The sequence below is a fragment of the Emydura macquarii genome, unplaced genomic scaffold (assembly GCF_026122565.2).
Source record: "Emydura macquarii macquarii isolate MOO-44397 ecotype Brisbane River unplaced genomic scaffold, CSIRO-AGI_Emac_v2 contig_2636, whole genome shotgun sequence".
Classification (NCBI taxonomy): domain Eukaryota; kingdom Metazoa; phylum Chordata; order Testudines; family Chelidae; genus Emydura; species Emydura macquarii.
The window spans coordinates 44,533,848-44,556,929 of record NW_027132773.1 but is presented as its reverse complement, the minus strand read 5'-3'; positions in this window follow the sequence as shown (position 1 = coordinate 44,556,929).

Here is a 23,082-nt window from a genome sequence, read left to right as displayed (position 1 = left end):
ATTGGACCATTCCATTCAATTCAAGGAGGAAGTTTAGATATCTGAAGTTTTCATAGCTTATGTTTGTGTTTTCTTGTCTGTTAAAAGTGATTTTTTTTTCTTCAGCTGGGCTGGCTTCCTTTCTAAGTAGCTGACTGATTGACTCCTGCACTAGTGTAAGAATACTAACACAGGGCATATAGCATCATGGGGGTATTATTTCTTAATCCAGTGAAAGCTTTTTATAAGATGTATTCTTTTACCGTTCAATTAGTGCTTTAAATGAAATGGAACATAAACTGAGAAGGCACAAGTCAGAAGAATGATGAGCCATTTTCCCTCAGAAACCCTATATCTCAAAATGTGGCTCTAAATAGCTGTTCGCAGGTTGTATTTATCTATTACTGAAAAAGAGAAACATTAGCAAACTTGAATCTACCTGCTTGCAGGAGGCTCTGAGGTCTACTCGCACCAAACAATAATAATCAGAGACTAATAGAAACCACATGTGGAATGAAGGGTAATTTATAACCAAATGCTCAATAAAAACAAGTAGCTAGGAAAGATCAGTTTTCATGTTCTACCTCACTGATTATGCAGCAGTCCCCAAGGCAATTATACTCCATATAGTGTATCCAGAAAATACCCTTTTTATGAGTAAAGGTATAATCCTAGATTTGTGATTCCCTATCTTTCTATTGAATCTACCTATGCATTAGCAGGGAAAAGTATATCATGATCCAATGGCTGGAAGTTGAAGCTAGACAAATTCAGACTGGAAATAAGATGTACATTTTTAACAGTGAGAGTAATTAGCCATTGGAACAATTTACCAAGGTTCTCCATCACTGCTAATTTTTAGACCAAGATTGGTTGTTTTTTCTAAAAGATCTGCTCTAGATGACCATAATAGTCCATTCTGGTCTTAGAATCTATTAATCTGTTTCAGGCAGACATGATCTTGTGAAGTGAGACTGAGAAGATCTAGTTTTGCCACAGACTTCCTGTGTGACTTTGGGTGAGTCACTTAGGAGGAAGATTTTCAAAGGCACAAATGGCAATTGGATGCCCAATGACTTTGGGTCTCAGGTGTCTGTCTGCTTTTTATACCATTAAAAATCTCCCCCATAATCTCTTTGTGACTCAGTTACCCTCTGTAAAATGGAATTGTTTATACCTTGCAGGAGTATTGTGAGAATACATTTATCATAGTTTCTCAGGTTCTGTTACTACGACAATGGGGACTATATAAGAACCTATATAAATCCCACAGAAAATTGTGAAGCAGCAATCACTATGGCATCTATATGTGGAATGAAATTAGCACAGAAGTCATCACATACAAATCACTGAACTAGATTGTGTTTTACCTTCCTACTATGTACTCCTCTCCTCTCTCACTCTATTGCAGATAGTTCTATCTCCTGAGTTCTGTGGATGTAACACAATTGTTTATAGGAAGTAATTTTTCCAGGGACACCAAGGATGACTGATTTCTATTTGTCCATATCTATAATCTCTTATGCCAGAAAATAGTGGCCCAATCCTTCAATATGTTGCTGCTAATCCTCATTTTCTGCACTAAATTTCTCAGTTTTCCCAGAAATGGCTACTCTTATATTTTCCTCATTGCCAGTTTTATAAAGGGGCCACTCAGTGTGGAAGAAACACACTCCACTTACAGGGCTGCTGACTGGGAACAGTCTGCTTAAATCAACTACAGAACCACTTCCAGAGTGGGTGGAAATGCTCATTAACTAAACAGGAAGAAAGGGAGGGGTGGAGCATGGCTCCAATCTATTATACCCTCACTATCTCAATTAACTCCTCAATGATCACTTTGCTACAGCTGGGTTTCTGTGGAATAGTGGAATTAGCACAGGCATCCCAAAGCAGGCATTCTCAGGCTCCCTCCTGATCCCTTCTGAGGGTGTTTTCTACAGTTTGTCCCCCTGCTGCAGCAGGAGATGGAAGAGCTGCCTCCATCAGCTTTACATTGCCTGGGGAATTTCTTCTACAGGGCTGTTATTCTTCAGGGGAAATTTCCAGGTGGTTTTCCCAGTGTAAAGTAAACTCTGTGGATCAGAGAATCCAGCTCCCTGTCTCTACTAGGAAAATGTTTGACTGCTCACAGTTATTGTCAGCCAGGAATCATTTTCCTAGTCCAGATAGGGTCTAAAGAAGCCTCTGCTGACTCCAAGATTCTCTAGGCATATTTCACATGGTATCCTGCAATGTCCATGCTAAGAGCAAATCACAGGGTGGTATCAATTATGATAATAGTAATTTACTCTAATTATCTGAGATTTGTATTCCAACCCTCTCCCACCTGCCCTCTTCCCTTCTCTCTCATCCCATGGAAATTCTTTACTTTGGGTTTATACTAGCTGGAGAAGTCAAATCCTTCTCTCAAGGTTGCCTCACATCCCCTTGGTATTAAACTAGCCAGAGAAACAAATTTGTCTCTCTGAGCTAAAGCTTGTAATAAAACCCAGCTTTCTCTTAAAGTCACAGTGGAAGAGAAACCATCTCTGCTATAATAATATTCATTTAGTTTAGGTCCTTTGTTAAGAAGCAGGGGCAGGGATTTAAATTTCATTTCTGTGTTTTGTTTGGGGACAGACTTCTAATTTACTTATGCTTTTGGAAAGAGAGAAATAATCAAAAATAAGGAGGGAGTACACAAAGTCAAAAGAGAGAACCAGCAGGCTATGGTGCCTCCCAAACCACAAGCAAAGGGACACTCTAAGTAGGGGCACTGAAAAGCACTGTCAGAGCTGCAATGCAGTGAGCCTCATTCAGTTCTCTCCCTGTTCCTTTTACCATTTTACAGATGGTGAAACTGAGGCACACAGCTGTAAAAGATCTTTAGGGGAGCCTGGTTAGGACAACATCTTTGAAACAGTCAGCATGCACTCCCCACCATATTAATACATATATATTTAGAATTTTCACTAAAGTATAGTAAAATTGACTTATTGACTGGAATTTGGGTTGTACTGGACTATTTTTAGGGGTGTACAGTCACAGAATTCTATGGCATTTATCAGTTTTATCGGGAAAGCTTCATCTAGTGAAACCCTAACAGTCTGGGGAGATGTGAAAGTCTCTAGAACAATGATCACAAGGATTTGGAAATGCTTGTTGTCCTGGTTTATGTCCTTTTTCCTAATCATTATAGCATACTGCCTGACACTGATGTACATCTCTGGTGACCACCATTTTATATATGACAGCTAAAGTCACTCTGCAAGGAACATGCATTGCATATCACTGATTTCCAAAGCATGTAGATTGTATTTCTAAGATATCTATCAATTCCAATTGATTGTCCAATTGTTTTGTTAATGATACAGAGGAAATAATCTTCATGGTGTATAAACCTTCCTGTTCAGACACCTTTCTTCATACCCATCACTTTGCATTATGTGACACTTGATTTCACAGGCTGTAATATATAAGCCTTGCAACATCCTACATTCAAATAACTGAGCTGTATAAACTGGTAAAATCTGGCTGTGCATTTGCTAAAAAAAGATCATGAGATGTCCCCACCAATCCTGGAGTTGCACTAGAAAAGAATGAACCTCAAAAGGTTAGGGAGTTTCAATTTGTTTTAGGTATGAATCCAAAAGCTTGGAGAGGAATCTAAGATAGTCAAACACAAAATCATAGAATCAGAGAAGATTAGAGTTGGAAGAGACCTCAGAAGGCCATTTAGACCAACAACAACTAAATCATCCCAGCCAGGGCTTGATCAAGCCAGGCCTTAAAAACCTCTAAGGATGGAGATTCCATCACCTCCACAGGTAACCCATTCCGGTGCTTCACCACCCTCCTAGTGAACATTTTTTCCTAATAACCAACCTAGACTTCCCCACTGCAACATAAGACCATTGCTTCTAGTTCTGTCATCTGCCACCACTGAGAAGAGCCTAGCTCCATCCTCTTTGGAACTCCCTTTCAGGTATTTGAAGGCTTCTATCAAATCCCTCCTCACTCCTCTCTTCTGCAGACTAAATAAGACCAGTTCCCTCAGCCTCTGCTCATAAGTCATGTGTCCCAGGACTCTAATAATTTCCATTGCCTCTCCAATTTGTCCACATCCTTCATGTACTGAGGAGGTCAAAAACTGGACACAATACTCCAAATGTGGCCTCACCAGTACCATATAGATGGGAATAATCACTTCCCTCAGTCTGTTGGCAATGCTCCTACTAATGCAGCCCAATATGCCGTTAGTCTTCTTGGCAACATGGGCACACTATTGACTTATATCCAGCTTCTTTGTCCACTGTAACTCCCAGATCTTTTTCTGCAGAACTACTGCTTAGCAAGTCACTCCCTAGTCTGTAGCAGTGCATGGAATTCTTCTGTCTTAAATGCAGGACTCTGCACTTGTCCTTGTTGAACCTCATAAGATTATTTTGGCCCAATCCTCCAGTTTGTTTAGGTCCTTCTGTATCCTATCACTACCTTCCAGGGTATCTACCACTACCCCTAGCTTAGTATCATCTGCAAACTTGCTGAGGGTGTGATCCATCCCATCTTCCAGATAATCTTGAGGTAGCAATGTAGGGTTGGAAATCTAGTCCTGAACAGGAACACGCTTGTAGCCACTATGCAGATGAGGGCCATAGACGTACCTGAATACATACAGCGGTTACTCTGCAAATAGAAATGGTCAGGAATTTTTTGACAAACTTTTTTTTCATCAGAAAATGCTGATTAATCAAATTCAAATCTTTTCATGGAAATGTACCAATTTAAATGAAACTTTTGTTAAACTGATTTCTCAGCATGGAACTTCTGGTCAAAAGGAAAGGGCGCACAAGCACCAGAATGGCCAGCTGGTTAGGGCATTCCCGAACCAGAACAGGAACTTGAGTCTCCCACATCTCAGGTAAATTATCCAGACTAGTGGGCAAGAGGTTATTTGGAGGACCCCTCAATCTCTCCTGTTGAAACTGTTCCACTTTATACAAATAAACATTTACTGGACCATGACAAGATGGACTGTATTAGCCTGGTGGTTAGAGCCCTCAACTAGGATGCATAAGATCCAGGTTCAAGTTCCTTCTCCAAAGGTGAGACGGGAAGATTGGTCCACACATCCCAGGGAAGTGCCCTAGCCATGAGTCTCTTGACTATTCTGAAGACAATCCATGTCTGCTTTTTCATGAAAATCTCAGAAAGGTCTCACTTTCATCCCAAGGAGGGACTGGAAAATTTTGGAAGTCTCAAAGTTTCGCAGCACGGGAAAACTGTTTCTTGCCAAGTTCTAACTGCATGTGTCTTTATACTGTACCTACTTTTTCCCACTGGACACTTTTACTCAGCCTCTTCTCTTCTCCCTTTTACACTATCTCTCCAATAAAACTCAAGGTTGAGTCAAATGAATAATGGGATTATATTAAGAAAAGGAAAATGTATGCTCTGTGACCTGTATATGCCTAGGATAGCCCACCTGAAAATGCCAAGGTCAGGGCAGGCTACAAGAGGAGAACAAACTCTCCCAAACTGGGGGCTAATTCCGCAGTTAGATTCACCAGCTAGTCACAAACAGTGATTCTGATACCCACACTGGTTATCAAGAAGCCCCCAAAAAAGAAATACACATCTCCCTTTATTGCATGTCAGTCTCTGGCCCCCAATTGGCAGCTAAGTCTAGTACAGTGAGGAGTTATTTAAAACTCTATTCCCTTTACCAATATGTTCTCCTGAACTCCTCAGCCACATTACCAGATCCATATGAGTTTGGATCTTACCCAAAATTCCACACTATCAGCCACTCCTTTAGTAATTAAAACTAAAGGTTTATTATGAAAAGAAACAAACAAACAAAATGATCAAAGCAATCAGGTATATACAAATGACTCCAAAGTCAATAAATATCAGATTCTGAGCAGTACTGGAGTTTGCAGGCTTGTACAGTTCCTCTGATGTACATCCAGTACGTGGCTGGGTCTCAGTCCTTTGGTTCAAATGTAGAGCATTTGATCCAGAGGTAAGAAGCAGGAATGAAGAGAAGATGGAGATGGTGCAGCTGCATTTTATAGTCTCTGGTCTGCCATGTGGCTTGTTTCAACACAAGGTCACAGCACAGGGGCAGGGAAAAGCACTTGCAGTCCCTCGGACTACAGGTGTGTCTCTACATGTCCTGATGACTCATAGGTGCAGCCCTGGCCTCTCTCCCTGGGCTCATTGTATAGAATAGATGATGGCCCTTGATGAGTCATCAATGCTGACACTAATCTGCCTGGGAGAGTATAACCCAATAGCACAGCACTAATATTTGGATACAGATATATCACACATATCCATAATTTACAATAAATACACATACACAATATAATCATACTTAGCAAATTATAACCTTTCCAATGGTACCTGATATGGCATAGCTTGTAAGAATCGTTGCAATTTTGTCATACTGGTGTTAAATAATATTATAAATGTTCACCCCTAATCCAGACAGCATCACAGGCTGAAAATCAGGAAAAACCTCCTGACAGCACAATGAATTAACATGAAGGATAGTCTCCCAAGGGAAGTGGTGGAAATGCCACCACTTTTAAAATAAGCACTAGAAAATACACTCTAGGGAGCAATACTGGGAGATGGACTGGATAACTTCCTAGGGCCTTCCCTTCTCTAATGTCTCAGATTCTGTGATGGAAAGCAAGTTATTTTCCACAGAGAATGGAGAACACGGCTTGTTAAAGTTTATAAGGAAAGCTGAAACACTTATCTACGTGACATGAAAGCGGCTGAAACAGAAATTAATATAAACACTTCTAGGCACCGAGGGAGTCTTCGTTATCCTTTAAACAATGGCAGGGGAATGATGTAATAGGACGTTTTGTTCTTGTCACTGACCCATGCGTACCTGAGCAGCTCATGTACAGTTTGACCTGAGGTTTTCAGCTGTCACATTCCATTCACCTTAGTGAGCACAAAAGGCTGCATGTCCATAGCATTCTATATATCATTACTTCTCCGTGCTCATTAGAAAGAGAAACGCTTTTATATACCAAGGATTTATAGCCAGCTCAGCAGGCATCATGAAACATTTTAAAAATAAAGCCTTGTGAAAGCAACTCAGTGAAAGTTACTGAGGGTTTTAGAACGGTCATTCATATTTCTAGACACATAGGTCTGGATTCTCCACTCTGTACAAATGCCACTTAGACAGACTGGGGCTCTGATTCAGGGCAACATGGCCCTGGCAAAGGTAAACTGCACAGATATCCTACTTGCAACACTCCCACTCCTTCACCTTAGGCCAGCTGGTGCAGAAATGTGCCACCTTCATCACCTTTCTGCTGGCGGACGGTTTCCCTATGCAGTAGGAATTCTCCATTGTCTACCTCCAGCTGGTTTAAAGCTGCTTTGTAGAACTTAAAGAGGAGAGATGGTCCAGTAGTTAGGACACTAACCTGGGACTTGTTCTGTCACAGGCTTCCTGTGCACCCTTAATCTTCTCTGTAACTCCATTCCCCATCTGAACAATGGAGACAATTGCACTTCCGTACCTCACTGGGGTGTTGTGAGGAGAAATGCATTAAAGATTGTGAGGTGCTTAGATACTGTGATAATGGGGGGCGTAAAAATACCTAAAATAGATAGATTATGCAGCACAAAGTGGCATTAGCCAACCAGGGATTCCAGCCTATAAACGCCAATCCTTCATTCAGAATGTAGCCATCATTTCCTTTTAATTCTGCAACATGGGGCATGGGTGACTTGCAGATTTAAAGTAATATAAATGGTAGATTCTCTGTAACTTGAAGGCCTTAAATCATGATTCGATGACTTCAGTAACTCAGCCAGAGGTTATAGGTCTATTACAGGAGTGGATGGGTAAGGTTCTGTGGCCTGCAATGTGCAGGAAGTCAGACTAGATGATCATGAGGGTCTCTTCTGACCTTAGAGTCTAAATCGTGAGTTTTACCTTGTCATAGAGGTGTCAGATATATGATCTGTATCTTGATTCTAGTATGGCTTTTGACACAGACCCACATAACCTTCTCATAAGCAAGCTAGGAAAATGTGATCTAGATTAAGTTACTATAAATTGGGTGGGAAACTGGTTCAAAGAACGTATTCTAAGAATAATTATCCATGGTTTGCTGTCAAACTGAGAGGACATATCTAGTGGGGTTTCACAAGGATGAGTCCTAGGTCTGGTACTATTTAATATTTTTAATTAATTACTTGGATAATGGAGTGAAGAGTATGTTTATAAAATTTACAGATGACATCAAGCTGGGAGAGGTTGCAAGCGCTTTGGAGGACAAGATTTTAAAACAATTGTGACAAATTGAAGAATTGGTCTGAATTCAACAAGATGACATTCAAAAAAAGACAAGTGCAAAATAAACTTAGGGAAAAATATGAAATGGACAACTGAAAAATGGGGAATAACTGGCTGGGTGATAGTACTGCTGAAAAGGATCTGGGGATTATAGCGGATTACAAATTGAATATGAACCAACAACATGAGGTAGTCGCAAAAAATGTTTAATATAATTCAGAAGTGTATTAACAGGAAGGTTGTATATCAAACATAGTGGGTAACTGTCCCACCCTACTCGGCATTGATGAGGCCACAACTGGAGTACTCTGTCCAATTCTGAGTGCCACACTTGAGGAAAGATGTGGACAAATTGGAGTGAGTCTAGAAAAGAGCAACAAAAATGATAAAAGGTTCAGAAGACCTGACCTACAAGGAAAGATTAAAAATACTGGGCAGGTTTAATAGTCTTTAGATATGTTAATGGATGTCATAACGAGTACAATGATCATTTGTTCTCCATGTATGGAGTGTTGTAGCCATGTTGGTCCCAGGCTATTGATCCCTTATCTCTCTCACCAACAGAAGCTGGTCCCGTAAAAGCTATTACCTCACTGATCTTGTCTCTCTAATTGTTTTCCATGTCCACTGAAGGCAGGACAAGAAGTAATTGGCTTAATCTGCAGCAAAGGAGATTTAGGTTTGAATTAGGAAAAGCTTTCTAACTATAAGGGTAGTTAAGCACTGGAAGAGGCTTCCAAAGGAGGCTGAGGAATCCCCTTCCTTGGAAGTTTCTGAGAAAAAAATAAACAAATACCTGTTTGGAATGGTCTATGTATACTTGTTCTTGCCTTAAAGCAGAGGGCTAGACTAAATGACCTCTTGAGGTGCCTTCCAGCCCCACATTTCTATGATTCTATGTACTCAACATGTTGTATATCAAAACACTGGCAAAGATTTTCAAAAGATTTAAGAGCTGAAAATACTTAATTTTGCATGAATAATTTAAAATAAAAATGATTAACAGAGCTGTTACTAATGAGTTAGTCATCTCCGAGCTCAACTCTAAGCTATAATTATAGCTCCCTGTCACTGCCTGTTCTTCAGAGGTCAGGCTAGTGTTTATAAAGTGAATAAAATCTAGTTCTGATCTGATTAAAATTTCATCTTCTACCTTAATTATGTCAGGCAAAGTTAATCTGAGAGCTAGAAACAGCTCTATATAATAATTTGACGTGGGAGATCTAATTAAAGCTATATGATGGTGTCTTAATAGTCTAAATCAGTTCCTGCTTGAGATGGAAATGCCCAGCTTGACTGACTGACTGCTGTAGGAGGCTATACACAGAAAGCCAGATACTCGAGTCCATGTGTGATGCATCCAAGGCAGTTCAGGGACAAAGATGCAAAGATGGCTGAAACCTTTAGAGCCAAACTCCCATTGCAAGACAGAGTAACCTGCAGCCTTATCTACCTTATGTCCATTACCCACAGCCTGAAAGGGGCCATTTTGACACACAGTGATGATTGTCTGGGCACATGAACACTTTAGCCATCTCTTTCCCCAGACATATCCTCTGTGCCAGCAGTTAGGTGGCTGGGTGGTATTGGAATCATTGTGCCTCTGGAACAGCATGGAGCAGCCTGAATATATGGCCAAAGACTCTGAACTTTGAAGCACTGGCTCACTTCGCAATCATACCCCTTTCAGTTGGCATCATGGCAGGTATGTCAATTTAAGCATGGGCTATGGCCTAGTCGAAACTTTGATGAGACATTTGTAAAACCCAGGTGTGCCAGAAGAGATGGTGATTCAGTAGGTACACTTTTCCCTTTGAGTCAGCATTAAGCCAATGCCCCGACATGATGGAAGGCGACACTGTTTCTGAGATGTCATCTTTCAGAATACATTTAAATCAAGGCTCTGACTACATGCAATCATAAAAGATCCCATGGCAGTTTTTGGAAGAGTCTCTACCTGGATGACCTGACTAAATTTTCTTTGGGTAACTACATCCTGCCTACAAAAAACTTCCCTGTAGTTTCATCTGCTTAAACTACTCTTGGGGTATGTCAACATAGTGAGCGGCAGTGAGTTTCAGAGCCTCGATTGACAGACTCAGGCTCACGGGGTCCACCCCATCCCTAGACTTCAGAGCCCAAAGTCCAACCTGAGCTACAACATCTACACAGCTATTTTTCAGTGTGACATTGCCCACAGTACAATCTGGACCAATGAACAGCTTTGTCCCTTAAGTTCTCTAACCTGGGGTGCCTTTTACACTGCTTTGCTGTGAGAGCCGCCACTTCTGTTCTGCTCACACAAAGCCTCCAGCATGTAAATTACTTCCAACTATACTGGAAGAGTGCTACAGCGAGCCACCCTTGAGTTACACTGCTGAGCAACAGCAGCAAATTCCCAGTCCCAGACTTTCCTCCAGAAATGTGCATCTTGGACTGCCTAGATCTCCCGGACAACACAAGATCATATAAAGTCTGCCATTTTATTAATAGAAAATGATATACATAAATCCTGTTATCCCTAATAGAGTTTCCCAAACATTTCAATCTAAACACAGTGGTCTAGATAAAACAATCAAATACATTTATTAACTACAGAAAGATAAATTTCAAGTGACTACAAGTAATGAGGCATAAAAGTCAGAATTGGTTACAAGAAAGTAAAAGTAAATGCAACTAATACCTATCTTAACAAGCTACATAAATTCAAAGCAAAAGTCTCCCACACCACAAGTTCCAACAGTCTTACTGCCTGAAACTCTTTCAGTTAGGATTCCTTCCCAATCCAACGATGCTTCATTTGTCCTTCAAGTGTTGTCAATGCTGTGAGTAGACATTTGGAGCATTGTGTACACTACAGGAAGGATGTGGATAAATTGGAGAGAGTCCAGTGAAGGGCAACAAAAATGATTAGGGGGATGGAGCACCTGACTTATGAGAAGAGGCTGAGGGAACTAGGCTTGTTTAGTCTGCAGAAGAGAAGAGTGAGGAGGGATTTGACAGCAGCCTTTAACTACCTGGAAGGGGGTTCCAGGGAGGATGGAGTTAGGCTGTTCTCAGTGGTGGCAGTTGATAGAACAAGTCACAATGGTCTCAAGTTGCAGTGGGGGAGATATAGATTGGATATTAGGAAAAACTTTTTCACTAAAAGGGTGAGTAAGCACTGGAATAGGTTACCTAGGTACATGGTGGAATCTCCATCCTTAGAGGTCTCTAAAGCCAAGTTTGACAAAGTTCTGGCTGGGATAATTTAGTTCGAGTTGGTCCTGCTTTGAGCAGGGGTTTGTACAAGATGACCTCCTGAAGTCCCTTTCAAACCTAATATTCTATGATTCTGATTCTATGAAGGGAGAGTTCAGTTGGGGTGTTTGCCCTCCATTTTATATGTTTTTTCTCTTCTTTGAGAATCATTTCCAGCTGAGTTTCTACAGACAGAAAGTCAGTGTGGGTGGGAATCCTCAGCTATTTTTTCATCTAAATGTAAATCATTGCCCATATCCTTTTTCCTGACAAAGAATGGCCACTTAACCAGGTGATAGTCCGTTTGATATTGTTGACACCTGGCTGAGGTGTTGGCTAGCCTTTTATCTCTGAGGAACAGGTTTATGTCTGCTTTTAGTAACATCATATGGTAGAAATCTTATATCTTTACATACAACGTTGCCACCCATATTTTACCAGAAAAATAATGAGCAGTAAATTATGAGTTTTCAAATGATATCTCATAAGGCATACTTTGTACCACATTTATCAGGTCTTATAAAAGGGGTGAACATTGGATACAGGTTGTGACATTAGTGTTGTAGCTTTGCTCCACGATCCCAAGTCTTTCACTGTAGGCTTTGAGACCTGCTGCTAAGATTTACCTTTAGTTTCCTCTTTTAAAAATACTTGTGTAATATCAATGACAGAAAAGAGATGGTGAATTCAATATATATAAAATAATTGGTAAAGTGCTTTATGATCCTGCTGGGGGTTCTTTTTTTAAAAAAAATAGTATTATGTTTTGATGTGATTTTGATGAGATGTAACTTCCAGGAATGATGTCATATCATTAACCAGATGGCCCGGACCTGGTAATGCCATTTCTGGAAATCTAAAGCAATGCTTCCATGAAAGACTATAAATAATTTAGCAATGTTCACAGGCTTGGTGATAAAATAATTGGCTATTGTGATATAGCAAGGGCAGAGTGCAGTACAAGAGTGCTCCTATTTGTAATCCAAACCCGCCCACTGCTAAAGGCCTCTCCCCCAACCTGAGGGGAGGAGTCACTGAGTCCAGGATACAACTGATTGTGGGGGACAACTAATGAAAAAACAGGATGGGACGTGAGGTCAAAGGGTAAAACAGAGAGTAGCAGAAGGGGACACCGAGCAGAGAACCCCGTACAGCACCCACTGCTCCCGAAAGGTGTCTACGGAGCCAGCGGACGCTGCCCAGAGGAACTCTGCCTGGATGCATGAACGGATGGAGGAGCGGATATAGGCCCCCCAGCCAACCTCCTCTCCCTGGTGTTATAGATGGCCACTTTGGCCAGGGCTAGGAAGAGGTTGAAGAGGAGGTCCCGCGACTTTGTGGGGCCACAGATGGGGTGTGCATATAAAAACAAATGTGGGGAAAAGTGCAGCCAGACCCTCAGCAGGAGGTTCTGGAGGAGCTGGAAGAGGGGCTGCAACCTGGCGCACTCCAGATAAATGTGCACCAGGTTCTCCCTCACTCCACAAAAGGGGCAGGAGTAGGGGCAAGGGGTGAACTGCACCAAGTACACGCCCATGCTCACGGCTCCAAGAAGGAGCCGCCAACTGATGTTCCCGGCGGGCCGCGGGGTCAGGCCCACCAGGGGTCCTCGCCCTCCACAGGTGGTAGTATGTCCCGCCATTTGGTGTCTGGGTGGGACACAAAGAAATGAAGGGTGTGGAGCACAAGCACGTAGAGATGGTCCCTTGGCACGGTTCGAAAATGGACTGGCTGCAAATGGTGCAGCCAGCTCGGTGCATGGGTGGCCGGGGAGGAGCCGTCCACCCACTTACTCCTGGACAGCAAGAATGGCAGCCCGAGGAGCTCCTCTGACCAACAGCATTCCCCAAAGCAGCCTTAGGAGAGGGGTAGAAGGGTAGGTAGAGATAGGGAAGGCCCAGAATGCTCAGGGCTCTGTTCCCTGCAGATTAGCTAGAAGTCATTAGAGGGCACTTAAGAGCAGCTGAGGCCAATTTAGCCCCAGCCAGGTGCTTGATAAAAACCCTCTGCTCCAGACAGACAGCGTGTGAGCTGGAGAAGTAGGAGTGCAGAGTTGTGTGGAGGAGCAAAGAGGAGTGCTGAGAAAGATATCAGACCCAAGAGGGGGAAACCTGTCCCTGGCAGGACTGAGGTACTCCCCCAGGCACAGGGGCCTGGGTAAGAAAGCCCAGGCTGGGCATCAAGGAAGTGCAGGGCCTGAGAGGCCAGAAAGACTGAGGGGGGAAATTAGACCAGGGGAAAAGACTGCAGCTCTGAATACGGTGCCAGCAGCACATAGAGCCTACTTATAGGGCCCCTCGGCTGGGACCCGGAGGAGTGGGTGTGCCTGGGTCCCTATGCCCCTCCCTGGGGTGACTGGTGATGCTCTGGCCCACTACAGAGGCAAAAGCGCACGACCCACTAGGGTGAAGCCAGCCAGTTGTCACACTATGTATAATCCCCAACATATCTTCTGCCAAATATTATGGCATGCTGCTCTCTTTTTGGGTTATTTTGCTCATCTGTATGTTCTGTTATTTCAGATTTTGTCCGTTTGTATAATTATGAAGGCAAAACCTTTTTTTTTTTTGTCTGTTTGTGTTCAGAATTGTCTTGTGTTTTTTGGTGTAAGAATGATATCACTGAAAAGCAGAGCTGTCCACACACAACATGAGTTCTGATTTGGGTTCTGTGGTTCATGAATAAGGAGCATAGACTTTTCCATATTATCTGTTGTCATTACTCTGTATTTGTGTTTCCTTCTAGCATAGTGTGGTCCTGGTCCATGAGGTCTCCTAGGGTCTACCACAATACAACTAATAAACTACAATAATAATGCTGGGTTAGACCAATGGTCCATTTAGTCCAGTATCCTGTTTCTGACAGTGACCAGAATCAGTTACTTCAGATGAAGGTGCCAGCTTCTTCCTAACTTGGTTTGGTTTATGCGCAAAAAGGAAGGAGGGTTGATAGCCCTTTAGTGAAACTTTGAACCAGGTGACCCAATTCACTACCCAGATACTCCCTTCACCTGACTTCCTAACTCTCTTTAGTAATAAAATGAACTTGCATGGTATGGTTTCACTTTATGAGTTGAACTTTCTGACATAACATGAGAGAAACAATGCAAATGCTCAGATTTCTGGAGAGGTATCTGGAAAGTAGTGTTCACTAGCTGGAGGCCTTATTTTTTATTAGAATTTTTTTTTTCATTTATACTTGAAGAACGTTTTTTTTCTATTTGCTTTGGAAGATTCATATTGCTCTGCTATATTAAAAAGGATAAGGGGTTTGTAGTATTTTATTAAAGACAACTTTATGAGAAATTCTCAGCATAAGGATGGGTTCACGTACAACACGGTCTGATGGCTCTTGCTTTGGAACCCTTAGTTTATGGTGTGTTGTTAACTCCTTCCTTCCTCCAGTGGGAGCCTTCCTCACGTGAAATCACATTGTGACTCTTACTTTGCACCCAAACAAAGCAAGGGGCTCTAAGGCTCCCCCCTTAGTTACATGTGCTCACTACAATCCAGCAGCCACCCTGGTTTAGGGTCTGTGACTCAAAGAACCTCTCAGTGCCAGCTGGCACGCCTGACACGCCTGACAAACTCACCACACCTAGCGTACTTCTTTCGAAGTATTCATCTATAGAGAATGTTATGAAACGTCTTCAATATAAGGCAGGGTCACACTGTCCATTAATATTGTTGTGAAATGTATGAATAAATACGGTGTAAGAAGTTATGAAAATATGTTCCTAAAAACATCTGAATTAAGGCAGCTTTGGCAGTCAGGTTTCTGCCAGACTACAGATATATATTGACTAGTCTGCCTTGATTCACATGTAAATTAAGCATTGTAAGGCAACACAATGAAAGCCTCATTTCCATACAAAGTCAGCATGAGGATGTGAAAACAACATGAAGTCAGTACCCCAGGGAACAAACCCCAGGGGGTCATCCCAACTCTGGAGACCAACAATGAATACTGTGTTATAACAGCGAAGGCAAAAGGACACCTCTTTATCCCGCACCTCAGGAAGTAATCAGGAAAGGTGATTACATTCAAGAAAACAGGATCCCAACCTGCCCACGTTGGAATTGCTGTGAAGGACGTTTTGGTGAGATAAGACTGCCTTTATCCAGATGGTTAGCCTGTGAAAATTAAGTTTAGTCTGTAGAAAACATGTATTGTTTCCATTATTGTTCATAATTAGTCCATCATTGTTTCCATTATCATCCGTGATCAATATCTCTTAAATTTAGCCTTTGATAACAAACTTATAATTGTTTTCACTATAAATATACATCACTGATTTGTTGTTATATAATAGCTGATCCCCAGCTGTCTCAAACAAGCTAGTGTGTACACTGTCCCCTTGGGGATAGCAAACATGGTATTTCTGTGAGTAGCCAGTGACAGGGGCTGGGTACCACAGGTGAATGCTTCAAAGGGATTCAAGGACTCAGGTGCACCTATTGTTTACATGCAAAGCACAGTGCGGATTGGTATTGCATGGGATATTGTTTGGGTGGCTAATGGACTGGTGGTGTCAGAGAGCTAACACCTAGTTAAGCACAAGCAATTCTTCTTCTAGGTGGAGGTAGGTGGATAAAAAGGTTCTGGGCATGCTGAGGAAGTATCAGAGGGTCCATACCAGCTGTTTGGGTTTTTTATTCTATATCTGAAGACCATATATTTTAAGAATCTGCCTGATGACACTCACACTTTTGAGCATTTTGAAATATCAGCATTTCATCCCACCCTCAACCTCCCCACCACTCCATAATCAGTAAGAGTTTACATGATTTGGGTCATACAACATCAAGAGTTTGAATACAATAAATCCATTTATTTAACATTTCCCATATCAATCTAACAATACATATTTGAATAATAGAAATATTTGGGGGGAGTTGATAGCACAAACCACAATTTCATTTGACACAGTGACCACCCTTTAATGTATTGAAAAATATTCAACAAATGATATGTGTATATATATATATATAAGTTTAATTGAATACTGCAGTGGATCAAGTGATGGGGCATCTGAACCAAAGCACTTTTCTATACGCATGCCTGAACATACGCTCATTTTACGTTTTCTAGAGATTCTTCAGTTGTTGGTAGTAAGGAGATAAGATTAATGTTGGCATGGTACCTTTGCCAATTTTTGCTTCCTGTGATTTCGGCTGTGCTTCTGACATGGTGGCACAGTTTGATTGTTCAGAGAGTGCAGGTATTACGCCCCATTCAAGGTAATGGTGCAAGAGTAGAATGCAGCTATGAATTTAGTTGCCTGGTCCAGTGCATTGTTGCACTGATGTCACCCAGCAGAGAGAGGGAGAATCCAGCTCACAGAAATGTCAACACAGTGCCTTTGCCAAGGCTAAAATAGGAAGCTACTATAATACAGCCTGAGAGTGCATAGGCAGCTAACAGACCTGGTGCAACGGTCCAGTGTTGCTCTGCAGAGCATGTATGTCTAGTAAAGCTCTGTCTTGGACTGGGAGTTCCATAATCACGGAAGATGTTAGGCCCTGTTCAGGCTAATGATGCAGGAGTAAAACAAATACATCAGTGTCATCTGATAATACTGATTTTCACACCAGTTTCTCTTGTACAACTTCTCCATTTGTTGTACAAGACTGTTGTCAGCTTCCTTACGTGAAGTGACTGTGTCTTCTTTGCTGATCACCACACCTCTCTGGCATTGCAGCTGGAGGTTGTCTCTGTCTGGGAGGACTAGCTTATTTGCGTCATTTATTAAACTTCTTGTCTTGAATGAGTTCTGTACAAATGATGGCAGTCAACTGTTTCTTATTTTCAATAAACATCAAGACAGCTTTCTATGGAGGCAGCTGTGTATTTTTACTCAACTGATGTACTCTGTTGTCTTCAGCAGCTCTGCTCGATCTCACAATATTCTTTGTGTTGAAGTCTTTGTACCTGTCAAAGACAAGGCATGCTTTACCTACTGCTAGCTTGTGTTCAGTGTAGACTTGTCACAAAGCCCTCGATGATTTCACTTCCTGGCCAGTGTACTACCCAAAGAACTGTGGAATCATTAGTGACTGTGCAGATGACTTCTTGTGGAGTATATCTAGTTGACATCTCTGCCTGCAGCTGCTTCTTTAGGTTAGACCTAGCCTCGAAAATCCTCGTGTCTCCAGAGTCAATGAACATTGACATTGGTGCAGGAACCAACTGAGGTGACAAAATAGACTTGATGTCAACTGCTTGTGAATGTGTTTGGTCATTTTGAAACATGCTCAACAGTGACAAGTGTCATCAAGCAGTTTCTTTGAATTTGAGGTCTTGAAATTCAGAATTCACACACATTGTATGGACACTAAAACAAGGTACTGCCAAAAACTTGCATTTGGCTACACTACTCATATCATTGGTAGTTGTGTGGGGCAAAGCAGTCTCCATGGGTTCCCTTCTTGTGCAGCGGGGCAAGGAGTGGACCACCAGGGCAGGGATGGGCAGAGCATTCACTTTGCCTGCCTCCCACCATGCACTGGTCTGCACAACTGAGTGTGACAACAAGGAAAAGGTTAAGGACTACCTGCGTATCACATGATAGCAAGGGGTTTAAAGGGAAGGGTGTGTCCTTTTTCTGGGGGCTGACAGAGAAAGAGAAAAGTCTCTGGGGACTGCACGGGAACTGCCTTATTTTGAGTTCGATCAATAAACTGTGCCATGAGGCATGGGCTTGAAAAAGACTTGGATGTAACACTGGTTGTTGAGAATTTATACTAACTACAGAATTTTCTATTTTCATAAACAAGATTGATGATAGGCAGCACATCAAGAGGGGGTTTTAAAGAGGTTCCTAAAAGTGGAGTAGGTTTGGGCCTTGCAGAACTTTAGAGACCTGTGGAAAGTAGCTAAAAGATGGATTCATGCATAATGAGGGCCAGCCAAGGGTAGGCGATCAGAACAACCACTCGGTGCCAAATCTCTGTGGGAGGTGTTCTGGTGGGGGATTTGCACAACAGTTTTGCTTGATGTGGGGGGAGAGGCAGCCCTGAAAACATTTTCTTGGATGGCAAAACAACTGAGGATGGCCTGCCCACAACAGTGATAGAAATATGCCAAGAAAATTTTATTTCTGGAAAACTAAAGTCTGGAATTCCCACCATAAACAAACTGAAAGCAGTCAGGTCACATTCTTGTTCGTTTGTAATTTCATAATGCAGCCATGACACAGGTGAATAGTTTGTAAACAGTCAAACCCCCGTACCTTTGGGGATCTGGCAACTGAGCCTGTTCCTGGGTTTCAAATAAGCACGAAAATCAAAATCCTGCAAGAGGAAATCAGCTTTCTTGGACGTTGCCTTCCTGGCTAATTCCTGCAACAGGGATTAGGCTCCTATTGCTCCTGTGGTTGGGCCTAAATTTTCCAGAATGACTAAGGTTTTTATTGCCTTCAATTTTAAGGTGTCCAATTTGAGATTCCTTAAATGGGCCTGATGTTTAGAAAGGGCTGAGCATCTATCCGCTCAAAATCAGACCCCTGTTAAGCAGGGCCCAAGCATAACTTTTTTGGGCCCAGTACAAATTTGTAACCCGGGCTCCCTCCCACACAAATACCCATGGGGGTTGCAGCCTGGGCCGGGCCCCTCCAGGCCCCGGTAAAGTGTAACCCCCCACGTGGGGGCCCTGATGTTAAGGTGTCTCAAGTTAAGCAGCTAAAAATTGAGACCCAAAATCGCTAGTCACTTTTGAAAACATTAGTCCTTTATTTTTAAAATTTAAAAAAAAAAAAAATTACAAGGAACTGAATTTCTGCTTAGAATAGCACAGAAACCAGAAATGAGACAATATCCGTGGTAGCTGTTGTAGGAGCAGGGCAGAGAGTAGTTCATTTTAGACCTCCCAAGAGATCAGTGATTTTTAGTGGGGGCAACCAATTATGACTGGATATAATTGGCTTCTATGCAGTCAGAGGAAAGGGAAGTCATCTCATCGGTATGGACCAATTTAAGCACCTCTCTGCATTGCTTGTGTGGTAGAGAAATAACTACATATGGATTTAATCTCACCATAAAATGTAATTTGTGTGCATATCAGATGTATAATTTACCATAATCAATGTGGAGTTTGAAAGAACAAAGTCTCCATGAGCTACACTAGCCCTGATGTCTGTCCCGTTTATTCCTTTCTTTTAATTCTACCACTTCATTGATTTTTATCTGCCTCAGATTTCAACAGCTCTGTCCAATAGTCTGTCATCATGTAGGTCTAATATAATTTTACTCCTCCAATAAAGCTACGGAGTAGTGATGGATCAGGATTAGCTCACAAGCCCTGCCTGAGCCATGTGGTGATGGTTGACTTACAAATAGCCAATTAACCAACAGTTATGCTGAACAAGGAGGGAGGGACTGAGTTTTTTTCTATTGGTCCCAGAGTTACTGCCTTTATATAGACAATCAGATCCTTGTTTTGCAAATATATTCCAACCTGTTATTTTTCTTACATTCTACAAAGTGGGGAAAATAAGTAATGTCCGGGAAACAAGGCATTACCTGCGAGCCAGGAGATCTGGATATTCTATTCCTAGCTCTGGCACTGACTTGCTTATCACATGATCTTGGGCAAGTCTTTTAATTCCTTTTGTGTTCTCACCTGTTGTATGTATTGTCTATTTAGATTTTAAACTTACCAGGGCAGAGACTGTCTTTTACATGTTTTTGTACTGTGCCTGGCGCAATGGGGCCCTGATCTCAGTTGGGAACACTAGGCACCATTGTCAGAAAAATAAAAAATAACTTCCCATGAGTCAGTATCACTAGTATCATTAACTCTTTTTCTAAATGGCAGCAGGGGCAGGGAGGAACGGAGGAGAGTGCAGGAGAATGGGTTAACTGGATAAAGCAAAAAAAAAAATGACTTGAACCTTTCCTTTAAACTAGACCCAAATCCAAACGTCTTTTGAATTTTCAAGAAACTTCAATTATCTTTTAGCGAATGAGTTCTATTTATGTTATTTTTTATGCAGGAACACATCTATTAGACTGCCAAGAACACAGGATGGGGGCATGTAGCTGTTGGCTGGTCTACACTATCGTTCAACAGAGTAGTCATTGAACCTCTTTGCTCTTGAAATGGCTTGGTTCCATCCACATGAACCAATGCTAGTTAATATAAATGGGCTAAGCATGCCCACACATGCCAATCCCACAGTTCCAGGCACAGTTCCTCCCTTTCTGAACTATACTTGCATTTTCCAGGAGGAGAAGGCACTTTTTATGGCTTATTGTAGAACATTCTAAAAGATGAGTTCTCTTTTGGAAAAAAAAGAGCACTTTACAGTCTAAAAGAAAGCATTAAGATTATATATAAAAAACTAAATTGTCCTTAACACAATTTTACTTTGAAAAATAGCTTTAATACTTTCAAAACAGCTGCTCTGTGTGGAACATGCTCTTTTTTTACTGCTTTCTTAAAGAGGAAGGATGGTGCAATGATTAGGGGCACTAACGCAGGACTTCGGAGACCCAGGTTCAATTTCCTGCTCTGCCCAAGACTTCCTGTTTGACTGTAGGCAAGTCCCATAGTGACTTTCTGTGCCTCTGCTCCACATTTCCCTATCACAAAAAGACGTTGTGATAAGTACATTAAAGAGTAAGGCACTCAATACTATAGTGATGAGGGCCATATAAGTATCATAGAGAGATAGCAGTTACCAACCTCCCAGTGGTGTTGAGAGTAAATACATTAAAGATTGTGAAGTGCTCAGATACTAGATTAATGGTCCTCATCATATATAGATCTACTATATATATATTATAGATGATCTTTTCCTCCCCCAAAGCCATTTGTTTCTTCCAGCTATTGCATCTTGTCATTAACGAAGATAAGATAAGAAGAAGATAGGAAGCTCTTTGGGCCAAGAACTGCCTTTTCAAAAGACTGTACAATGTCTCGCACCATGACACTCCAATCTGTCATTAGTGCCTCTAAGCACTCCTGCAGTACAAACAACAACTAACAATAATAGGATGTACTGTGTCTTTAATAAGGCGTGGCGGAGAGATGCTTGTGAAAGTCAAGAACAGCTGAGCACCATTTACACTGCTGTCAGACCAACAGTGAACAAGGATCATAGGGGGAGATAGATAGGTTAAATTATTGTCTCCCTGACCTGTCAGCATTGTTGCAGAAGAGCAGGCAGAACTTTGTGGCACTGCACAGTGAAGACTAATTGAACTAGTGCAGCTATGCTGCCTATAATTCTAGTTAACACTACCATTGAAATAGCTGCAAGTGAACTGTGCTGGTGCCAGATGGAACCGTTGTAATATTTGCATACAGGGTGCAGGGATCTCCTCCAACATGCCCTCAGTGCTCCTTTACTAGCTATACTGTCACTGGAAGAACACTGCATAGCTACATCTGCTCATGTTTACTGTGATAGAAGTCATAGAATGGACACAATGCTTGTTCTAGGACCATTAACTCCCACATAGATTTTTCCAGTGAGAATTCTCCAAGGGCTTGATTCTGTTCCCACTGGACACTGTACAAACTCCACTTGACTTTAGTGAGAACAGGATTTTTCCCCAAGTCAGGAGGGCAGCAGGATACAGAGAGAAACAATTTTACTCACTTGCTTCCATCGCAACATACCTTCTCTGTTCTACAGAGACCCAACTGTATGCAATTGCTGCAGAGTGTTCTGTAGCCTCCAAAGAATGGAACAGCATGCTACAGAGTTACTGATGTCTTCTATGAGGAATTCCACTAATAACCTCCCTCCAGCCTGACATTTCACCTTTCAGTATGACCTGTTGTAGTCTCCCCTTTAACCAGTTCCTTATCTACCTTTCAATTCTCATATTAATCCACATCTTCTCCAAATTAACTAATAATTTTCCATGTGGAAAATTTATCAAATGTCTTACTGAAATCCAGGTAGATTAGATCAACTGCATTTCCTTTATCTAAAAAATCAGTTATCTTCTCAAAGAAGGAGATCAAGTTGGTCTCGCATGATCTACCTTTTGTAAAACCATGTTGTATTTTATTCCAATTACCGTTCACCTCTATGTCCTTAACTATTCTCTCTTTCAAAAATTGTTCCAAGCTCTTGCATACAATTGATGTCTAACTAACAGGTCTGTAGTTTCCTGGATCACTTTTCTCCCCTTTCTTAAATATAGAAACTATATAAAATTCTCCAGTCATAGGATACAACCCCCGAGTTTACAGATTCATTAAAAATCCTTGCTATTGGATTTGCAATTTCATGTGGCAGTTCTTTTAATATTCTTGGATGGAGATTATCTGGACCCCCTCAATTTAGTCCTATTAAGCTGTCTGAGTTTGACTTCCACCTTGGATGTGGTAATTTTTACCTCCATATCCTCATTGCCATTAGCCACCCTGCCACTACTCCTAAGTTTTCCCCTCCACTTGTTTGCAGAAATCTTCAGCAGGAATACATACAGAGTCTTTCTCCTCCTAAATTGGCTAAATTGTAGATCATGCCTGAGGATAGTTATAGAAACTTATTTCCCTGTATCTATGTATCTATTGTCCAGATCTTGTGA